Here is an 8,371-nt window from a genome sequence, read left to right on the forward strand (position 1 = left end):
TGTAAGGTACCAAAACAAGGGAGCCGGGCAAACCCAACTATTGACCCAAGATGTGATTCGGAGCTGATGCATATAGTGCTATAAGTTTGGGGTGCCGCACTGTTGAAAGTGTTCGGACTTGTTTTGCCGTGTTATGGGGCGCCATAAGAAGCCCCTGGCAAACTGATCGTACCAAGGTGTATGGATGCAATATTAAATAAACATTTGTAAGAAAAATGCACAAATAGGAATAATAAGCTGACGCTATATATTATCTCCCATTGATGAATAATACGTTTAAGCGTATGTTTACAATGGGTGTGTTTAAGCAGAAGTAAATAGGACTATTTAACATGTCCTATCCAAGGGCAGGCTGCATGTAGGTATATAAAACAGGTATAATGATCGTGAACAGATTCCACATGGGTATTTCCTTTTATGCGCAAAGCCTGTTGCCTCCTTGGTTTTCTCTCCTGTGTAAGTCCAATAATCCAGCTCTTCTCAAGAGGCTGCCCTAAGGCAGTGTCCTGAAAGATAAAAAGGGAGGGTTATGAAGGTATGTTGTGGTTATACCGCATTGTTGACTGAGTCACTGTTGCGCCTCCGCCTATGCCCATGGTATTTTGAGTGCGTAATTGTGTACGCGTGGCACGAATGCTGCTTTGATGGGGCTTGAGCGGAGGCCGGACTGCTAGTCGCGCTCTTGGCGTGCCTGGTGATCCTGTTGCGGGGTGCTCCGGACTCGCTTGACGGTGTTCAAGGTTGTCGTCGCTGGATTGGTGGTTTGTCGGAGGAGGCCACATTGTACTTCCGCCGTGAGGGCTGCAGTATGCTCTTCTATACGGAGAGAGCGGTCCATGTTTCCGTTGACTGTTATGACCCCGCGCGGTTCTGGCATCTTGAGCTTGAGGTATTCATAATGTGGTACCGCGTTGAATCTAGCGAATGCCGTTCGTCCAAGCAGTGTGTGGTAACCGCTACGGAAAGGGATGATATCGAAGATTAACTCTTCGCTTCGGAAGTTATCCGGAGATCCGAAGACCACTTCCAATGTTATAGAGCCCGTGCAACGGGCCTCTACTCCTGGAATTACACCTTTGAAGGTGGTTTTGGTGGGCTTGATCCTTGAAGGGTCGATGCCCATTTTGCGCACTGTGTCCTGATAAAGCAGGTTCAGGCTGCTGTCGCCGTCCATAAGGACTCGCGTGAGGTGGAATTCGTCAATGATTGGGTCTAGGACCAATGCGGCTGAACCACCGTGACGGATGCTGGCAGGGTGATCCCTATGATCAAAGGTGATCGGACAGGCTGACCATGGGTTGAATTTTGGGGCGACTAGCTCCATCGCATAGACGTCTCGTAGTGCTTGCTTCTGTTCCCGTTTGGGAATGTGGGTGGCGTAGATCATGTTGACCGTTTTCACTTGTGGAGGAAATTTCTTCTGTCCTCCCGTGTTCGGACGCCGGGGCTCCTCGTCATCGTCGTTGTGCAGCCCCTTGTCCTTGTTTTCGGTGTTTATTTTACCGGCCTGTTTGAACACCCAGCAATCTCTGTTAGTGTGGTTGGCTGGCTTATCCGGGGTGCCGTAAATTTGGCACGCGCGTTTGAGTATGCGGTCCAGACTAGACGGTCCCTGATTGTTTCTTTTGAACGGCTTTTTTCGCTGACCGGATTTGGATCCGCTGAATCCGGCGTTGACTGCCGTGTCTTCAGTGTTGTCGCCGTTGTTCTGTCGCTTATGTCTGTTGCGTCGTGGCTTGCCGTTATTGTCACGGACATCCGAGGTGCCGGAATGTGGCGTGGTGCTACTGCGAGCCAACCAGTTGTCCTCGCCAACGCAAAAGCGGGTCATTAGTGTCGTGAGTGCTGCCATGGACTTGGATATTTCCTGGCCGAGGTGTCGGGCGAGCCACTCGTCACGGATATTATGCTTAAAGGCCGCCAGGGCTTCAGCGTCTGGACAATCGGCTATTTGGTTCTTTTTAGTTAGGAACCGAGTCCAGAATTTCCTGGCTGACTCTCCGGGCTGTTGAGTAATGTGGCTCAAGTCATCGGCGTCCATTGGTCGCACATATGTGCCCTGGAAGTTGTCGAGGAACGTGTCTTCCAGGTTTTCCCAACTGCCAATGGAATTTGCCGGCAGACTATTTAGCCAATGTCGGGCATGTCCTTTGAGTTTAAGGGGAAGATATTTGATGGCATGTAGATCGTCTCCGCGGGCCATGTGAAAGTGGAGAAGGAAATCTTCGATCCATACTGCGGGGTCTGTTGTGCCATCGTATGATTTGATGTTTACGGGTTTGAACCCTTCTGGGAATTCATGATCCATCACTTCATCAGTGAAACAGAGGGGGTGTGCGGCCCCTCTGTGCCGGGCTATGTGGCTGCGCAGTTTGAATGAGTCTGGGTGGCTGTATTCGGGCCGGCCGGACTTGTTGATAGTGTATCCGGCGTGACGGTCATCGTCGCGTGTTGGGGTGCGCCCCCGCGATCCGTAGATCGATCTTGGCTGTCCTGCTTTGTTTTCCAGTATATTTTGCAGGTCTTGCATATTGCCCCGGGCCATAGTGTATTGGCGTGGGGGTGCGAGCTGGTATTCGGGCTGATATGCCGTTTTATCCCGGCCACGAGGTGGTCGGTCAGCCGTGTGGCGCTCGAGTCTGTATTCCTCGGCTGCCAGGACTTCAGTCCATCTATCTGTGAGCAGGTCTTGATCACTTGGAGCTGCTGCTACTTCCTTTTCAGGCTCCTCGCAGTGGCCATGAGCCAGCGCTTAAAGCGCTCCTGCTCTGCGGGGTCCTCAGGCACACTGAACTCGTCGTCGCCGAGGCTAACCTCGTCTTTGGATGGGGCATGTAGTCGTCCTCCTCCGGATATCTGTCCGTCATTTGTTCGTCTGGGCTGGCCTGCCCGTCTCCTGCTCGGCCTGCTCGAAGGCAGGCTGATCAGGGTTGTATTCCACTTCGGCACCATCCGGATTGTTTTCATCTCCTGTGTTAGTATTGCTATGGCGGGGCTTGGAGCGGCGCCGGCGACGCCCATTCTTTGCTTTCTTCCCTGAGGGGTTATCCTCCGTTGCCTCATCGCCATTGGTTTCCTTCGGAGTGTCCACCATATATATATATCATATGAGGAGGTGGTTGTCCACCACCCCGTGAGCGGTGGTTCCTGTTCTTCTCCTGCATCGTCGTCCATACCGTCGATGTCTTCGGAGTCGAAGTCAAGCACGTCGGTTAAATCATCGACCATGGCAATGAAGTAGGTAGTGGGTGGGCAACGAATTCCTTCGTCGCCTGCTTCCCACTCGAGCCGGACATAGTTCGGCCATGAGTCTCCTGACAGAGAGAGAGAGACTTTAATGAGTTCAGCACGTCGCCAAGGGGCGAGTGCTGGAAGATATCCGTAGAGGTGAACTCCATTACCGGAGCCCAACCAGGCTCGGCGGGCTCGAGAGCGCGCGGACTGGAACCTACAGCCGGATACGAGTCCGGGGGTCCAGCGTCACAGGCTTCTTTAGGGGTGAGGCCTGTGTTCGGCTCTACCGCCGATGAGTGTGCGGCCCATGGGGCAGGGTCCATCCACCCGTCCTTGGGCAATGCAGTCTGCTCCAGATTTAGGTCCGGGGCCACTGCAGGGGTGATATCCCGAGCATTATCCGACAGCAGGTCTAGGCCGTGCTCATCGTGATTGTCCGACGCTCCTGGCGCAGGCCCGGACCCGTTGAAGATCAAGTCTCCATGGATGTCGGTCGTGTAGTTCAGGTTTCCGAACCTAACCTGGTGGCCAGGGGCGTAGCTATCGATCTGCTCCAGTTGGCCAAGCGAATTGGCCCGCAGTGCAAAGCCGCCGAACACGAAGATCTGTCCGGAGAGAAAAGTCTCACCCTGGACCGTGTTGTTGACGATGATTGAAGGAGCCATCAAGCCTTGCAGCAAGCGACCCTTATCTTTAATTAACCCTAAGACTAACGGGCTATACCGCCAGCCCAGGCCCATTACGTACTCTAACAGACTCATTTGAGAGCAACGAGGAAGTAGCAGCAGGGGACGAGAGAAAAACAAACTGTGGCGGGTGGAGGTAAGCGGCGGTGCAGTCCCCCCGTTGCTTCTTGGTGGTGACGGCTCACGGATTGGGGAGGAGAAGAGCACCTGCTCAACGGTGGCTCCCAGGCGACGCAGCACTCACAGCAGCCCGCGCTCTGGCTCGCCTCGTCGAGCACGTCGATGCGCCGTCGCTGCCGCTGGTCTCCCCCGCGCCACCTCCTCTTCCTATTTTCTTCAGCGGCGGCGAACAGCCTGAAATCTAAGCTTATAATAAACATCAATGGATCCCAAAGAACCTTTCAACGATCAATCTAAATATATAATGAATTACTTGTTCATGAGCTTTTCATGTCTTACCATTCACGAGCCTGAAGTTCGTTACTGTTGGACAGTTAGTATGTTTCCAATAAGCTTCAGCAGTACAACAGACAAGCTACCCCTATCAAATTGGGAAATGGGGAAATTTCAAGATTAGGCTTTGATTGACATGTTATAAACAATACATTATAAAGATGAACTGATGGAAGAAAAAGGTATGGCTGCTAAAGGCATTACTGAACTAATTCATTACACCTACACTTTGTATAGATTTCGTCGGACTTCAGCCATCAGTTTAGTAATGAGCATCTGAGAAGATCCTTAGCATCGCTTACGTGTGAGGTCAGTGTATAGCTACTTCAACAGCCCACCTCCAAATCTAAAAGCATATGTCATAGGCAGAAAAGGAAAGAGCATGCTCTATTATGTCTTGTAAATTCTGTAGAAACCGAAGAATACCGTGAGGAGCAAATATCTCTACAAATAAAATGGTCGACTGTCAAGACAAAAGATGCCATAATCATAAATTATCCATCTATGATAGGGTTCTTACTCACAGAATGCTCCCCTTGCTCACATGCCCTTGAGTCCCAAAACAGGTTCTGAACATTACCATCTAGCAAGCTGGGGTGTAGAATAAGCACTCTCTATCTCAATATAGTAGATACAATTCATAGGTCATACGAGCGAACATAGTTGATACAGAATATAATAACATTAGTACGCACTCACATCCTATTCCCTTTTGTGCATTTCCTCAGACATCTTGCCTGCTATAGAAAGCATCACATATTTGTAGAAACAAAGAGATTTGTTCTTTGGCAGTCACCACAAAAGAGAAAGCAACTCATGTCTAGTCAAGGGCCAAGCAAGTATTGTTGATATAAAATTCTGAACCAAGCAAGTGCCATTGGTCCAGTGCCTGTGCATTTTAATGTTGATTGTAATGTTGAAACTGCAACTCTAGGCATAACCATACATCTCAATAAAATAAGAGGTCTGTCAACTTCATCACCTGATAAAAACCAAACAAGTAAATGAGCTGGATGAAAAGATACCTTTCATGGCAACTCATGTTGTAGATACGTATATCGGCAAAATCACAATTCCTACTTGTCATCAACCATCTAGCATATCCAAATAAATAAAATTATTTGTAGTTCATCAAGATTGAAAAGGAGCTGTCCAAATGACAACTGATGTGAGAAAGGTGTGAACCTTGGCACTAATGACGTAGAAGAGGCAGACATACCGATGTAGTGAGGACAGCAAGGACGAGCAAGCTGACGAAGATCGCCGGACAGGGAGCACAAGGTGAGAAAACGTCCACCGTTGCAGCCCAAAAAGAAGGCAGTGCAGGCAATCTGTGCCGGCCAGATCCATCCATCTCCGGTCGCCTCCTCCACGCCATGGCTGCTCCTTCCCCCAACGCCGGCCTCCTCGCGGATTGGGGAGGAGAAGAGCACCTGCTCCATGGTGGATCCTAGGCGACGCAAAGCTCACAGCAGCCCGCGCTCTGGCTCGCTTCCTGGTCGAGTACGTCGATGCGCCGTCGCTGCCGCTGGTCTCCCCCGCACCACCTCCTCTTCCTATTTTCTTCCAGCGGCGGCGCAGTCCCCTCCCCCCTGTGGTGGCGCAGTCCCCTCCCCCCCTTGTGGCTTCATGGTGGTGAGGGCTAACGGATTGGGGAGGAGGAGAAGAGGAGGCGGCGGATTGGAGAGGAGAAGAGGAGGCGGCGGATTGGGGAGGAGAGGAGGAGGAGGAAGAGAAGAGGAGGCGGCGGATTGGAGAGGAGGAGAAGAGGAGGCGGCAGATTGGGGAGGAGAGGAGGCTCTCGGTAGGCTAGCGCGCGTGCACTGTTCATAGCGCGAATAGAAGGAGACGTGGCCACTCGCACTAGTTGGGCGTATTGGCTCATCCTTTATATGTTCAATGTTGGGCGGTTGAAATATGTTCTATATTGCAGGTGATGGGCTGCTGACTTTTATTGTGCACTTGTGCTGATTTGGCTTCTGCTTAATTTGATACCTACTGTATAAGTAATGACACTAATATAATAGATATCAGATTAATGGATTTGCTAACAGATTGCCTCTTGTGATGTTGATTGATTTGCAGGCTTACTGGTTTTGGTTCAGTTTGAAGGGCTCTCCGGGCTTAAGATCTTGGTTTCATTAGAATTACAGAATTTCTTTGCTCGGTAGTATTGCCGGTGGTGGCAGTTTTACTTTGTGGGTGTAGGTTCTGTTGCCAGTGACACCTCATGAATTTTCTGTTAGATTTAGCAGCCATACATACTGAAAGGGACACCTTTGGACATTCCCTTGCTTTTTCAACAGTCTAATTACTCGCATGTAAAAACTGCATCCATTTTGGTATGTGATACTGCAAGTGTAAATTTAGAACTGGACCTTATGGTCTGGCTTCAGTATCTATTCATCATGGTTATGTGCATACTGCATAAAAATGGAGTATCCTTGTGCTCATTTGAGCTTGCTATTATGCCTTGCGTGTGCATTAAAATGGAGAGTTCTTTAGGTAAGATCCTGGTCTTTGTTCTTTCTTACATGGGATCTTGATCTTAGCCTGCCACCAATGTCAAATATATTTACTCAAAGATGTTAGGCTTGCTAATCTATTTAATGACAGTAGATATCACATGCCTACTGTCAATGGCAAAGCTTTGTCGCCATTATGATAATCTAAAAGACACCTCTGCAGTTTCTGTTGTTGTTTCAGTTTAAAGTAAGCAGTCAGCATCCAACAACCTTTCTTCACTATGAACATAGATGATGTATTGTTGCAGCTTAGGGAATCCTATTGACATGCTTTTGAACTGAACACCTTCCAGATGTGGCTTCTCAACTAGGCTACGGCATCAACTCTTTGTGCCTAGGTGTCATGGTCCTCGAGCTAAGCAGTATAAAAATAGTACTCCCTCCATCTGGAAATACATGTCATCAAAATGGATAAAAAGGGATGTATCTAGAACTAAAATACGTCTAGATACATCCCCTTGTATTCATCTTGATGACAAGTATTTCCGGACGGAGGAAGTAGATAGACATGTGCCTATTATCATGTACAGTTGGAGAAAATGCAAATAACTATGCTTCAATACAAGTCCTTTTCGTAAATCTGACCACTGGTAACATTGGACATGTCTTGATGTATTTATTTTCTCAGATTGTGAGGTAGATTGAGAAGCCTGTTTGTCATCCCATTTGTCGTTCATTTACATAACATGTCGGTTTTATCGTCGGATTCGTGTCAGAAGGGACCAATGATTTTGCCATTCGGAAGCTCATGCTTAAGTTAAGTTGTATGGCTATAATTTTCTCTGTATATTACACAGATACACTTCCTTCCTGAGATAATTATAATCATTTGTTCCTGGTAGTCTCATTGTACTTGTTCATTTGTTCCTCTGTTTTTTTCCTTCTCTTGTTGCTTTATTCCGTATTGTGCCCATGTACTGCAGTGCTCGTTTTTGTCTTCCCCTGTTGTTCATCAGCTCAGGATGACGCTTGATTTTAGCCTCGAGGAACTACGAACATTTGCATTGCAAAACTACTGGCTTTTCTTTTTATGACACACTAATCCTTTTTTCGTTTGTCGCGTTTTGTATCAATAATTGCGCGATTCACTTTACAATTTTGATATGTTCTGGATTTTATTTCAGGTTGTCTTGAGCTTTGGCACAGTGGTAAAGCTGCTGCCTTGTGACCTCAAGTCCTGGAAACAGCCTCTTACAGAAATGTAGGGAAAGGCTGCTTACTATAGACCCAAAGTGGTCGGACCTTTCCCCGGACCCTGCGCAAGCGGGAGCTACATGCACCGTGGCTGCCCTTTTGTCTTGTTGTATCTGGACACAAACTTGTCCACGTTTTAAAATCATGTCTTAATGGTCTGTTTATCTGGTAAGTTTGATACACTACTCTCTCTTGAGAACAAGTCGCACAGTTTCTGAATATCACTTTCATGCTTCATAGTGATCAATAGTTCGGTTTGTTTTCCAGGGTCCCAAGAGC

General features: G+C 48.4%; 1 long non-coding RNA gene across 7 annotated transcripts; it reads right to left on the reverse strand.

Annotated features, from left to right (window-relative positions):
* Positions 1-398: 398 nt before the first annotated feature.
* On the reverse strand, positions 399-6,208 carry LOC119305512. Of its 7 annotated transcripts, none has more exons than XR_005148697.1 (6): positions 5,593-6,208; positions 5,399-5,467; positions 4,600-5,113; positions 4,380-4,461; positions 4,043-4,281; positions 399-506 (listed from the first exon to the last, which is right to left on the reverse strand). It is a non-coding gene; the product is annotated as an uncharacterized LOC119305512 (long non-coding RNA). The 7 variants fall into 7 exon arrangements; XR_005148695.1 differs by having other exon boundaries at positions 4,600-4,964; positions 5,073-5,467; XR_005148693.1 differs by having other exon boundaries at positions 4,600-4,817; positions 4,894-5,467.
* Positions 6,209-8,371: the final 2,163 nt, after the last annotated feature.

The sequence above is a fragment of the Triticum dicoccoides genome, chromosome 5B (genome assembly GCF_002162155.2).
Source record: "Triticum dicoccoides isolate Atlit2015 ecotype Zavitan chromosome 5B, WEW_v2.0, whole genome shotgun sequence".
NCBI classification, from domain to species: domain Eukaryota; kingdom Viridiplantae; phylum Streptophyta; class Magnoliopsida; order Poales; family Poaceae; genus Triticum; species Triticum dicoccoides.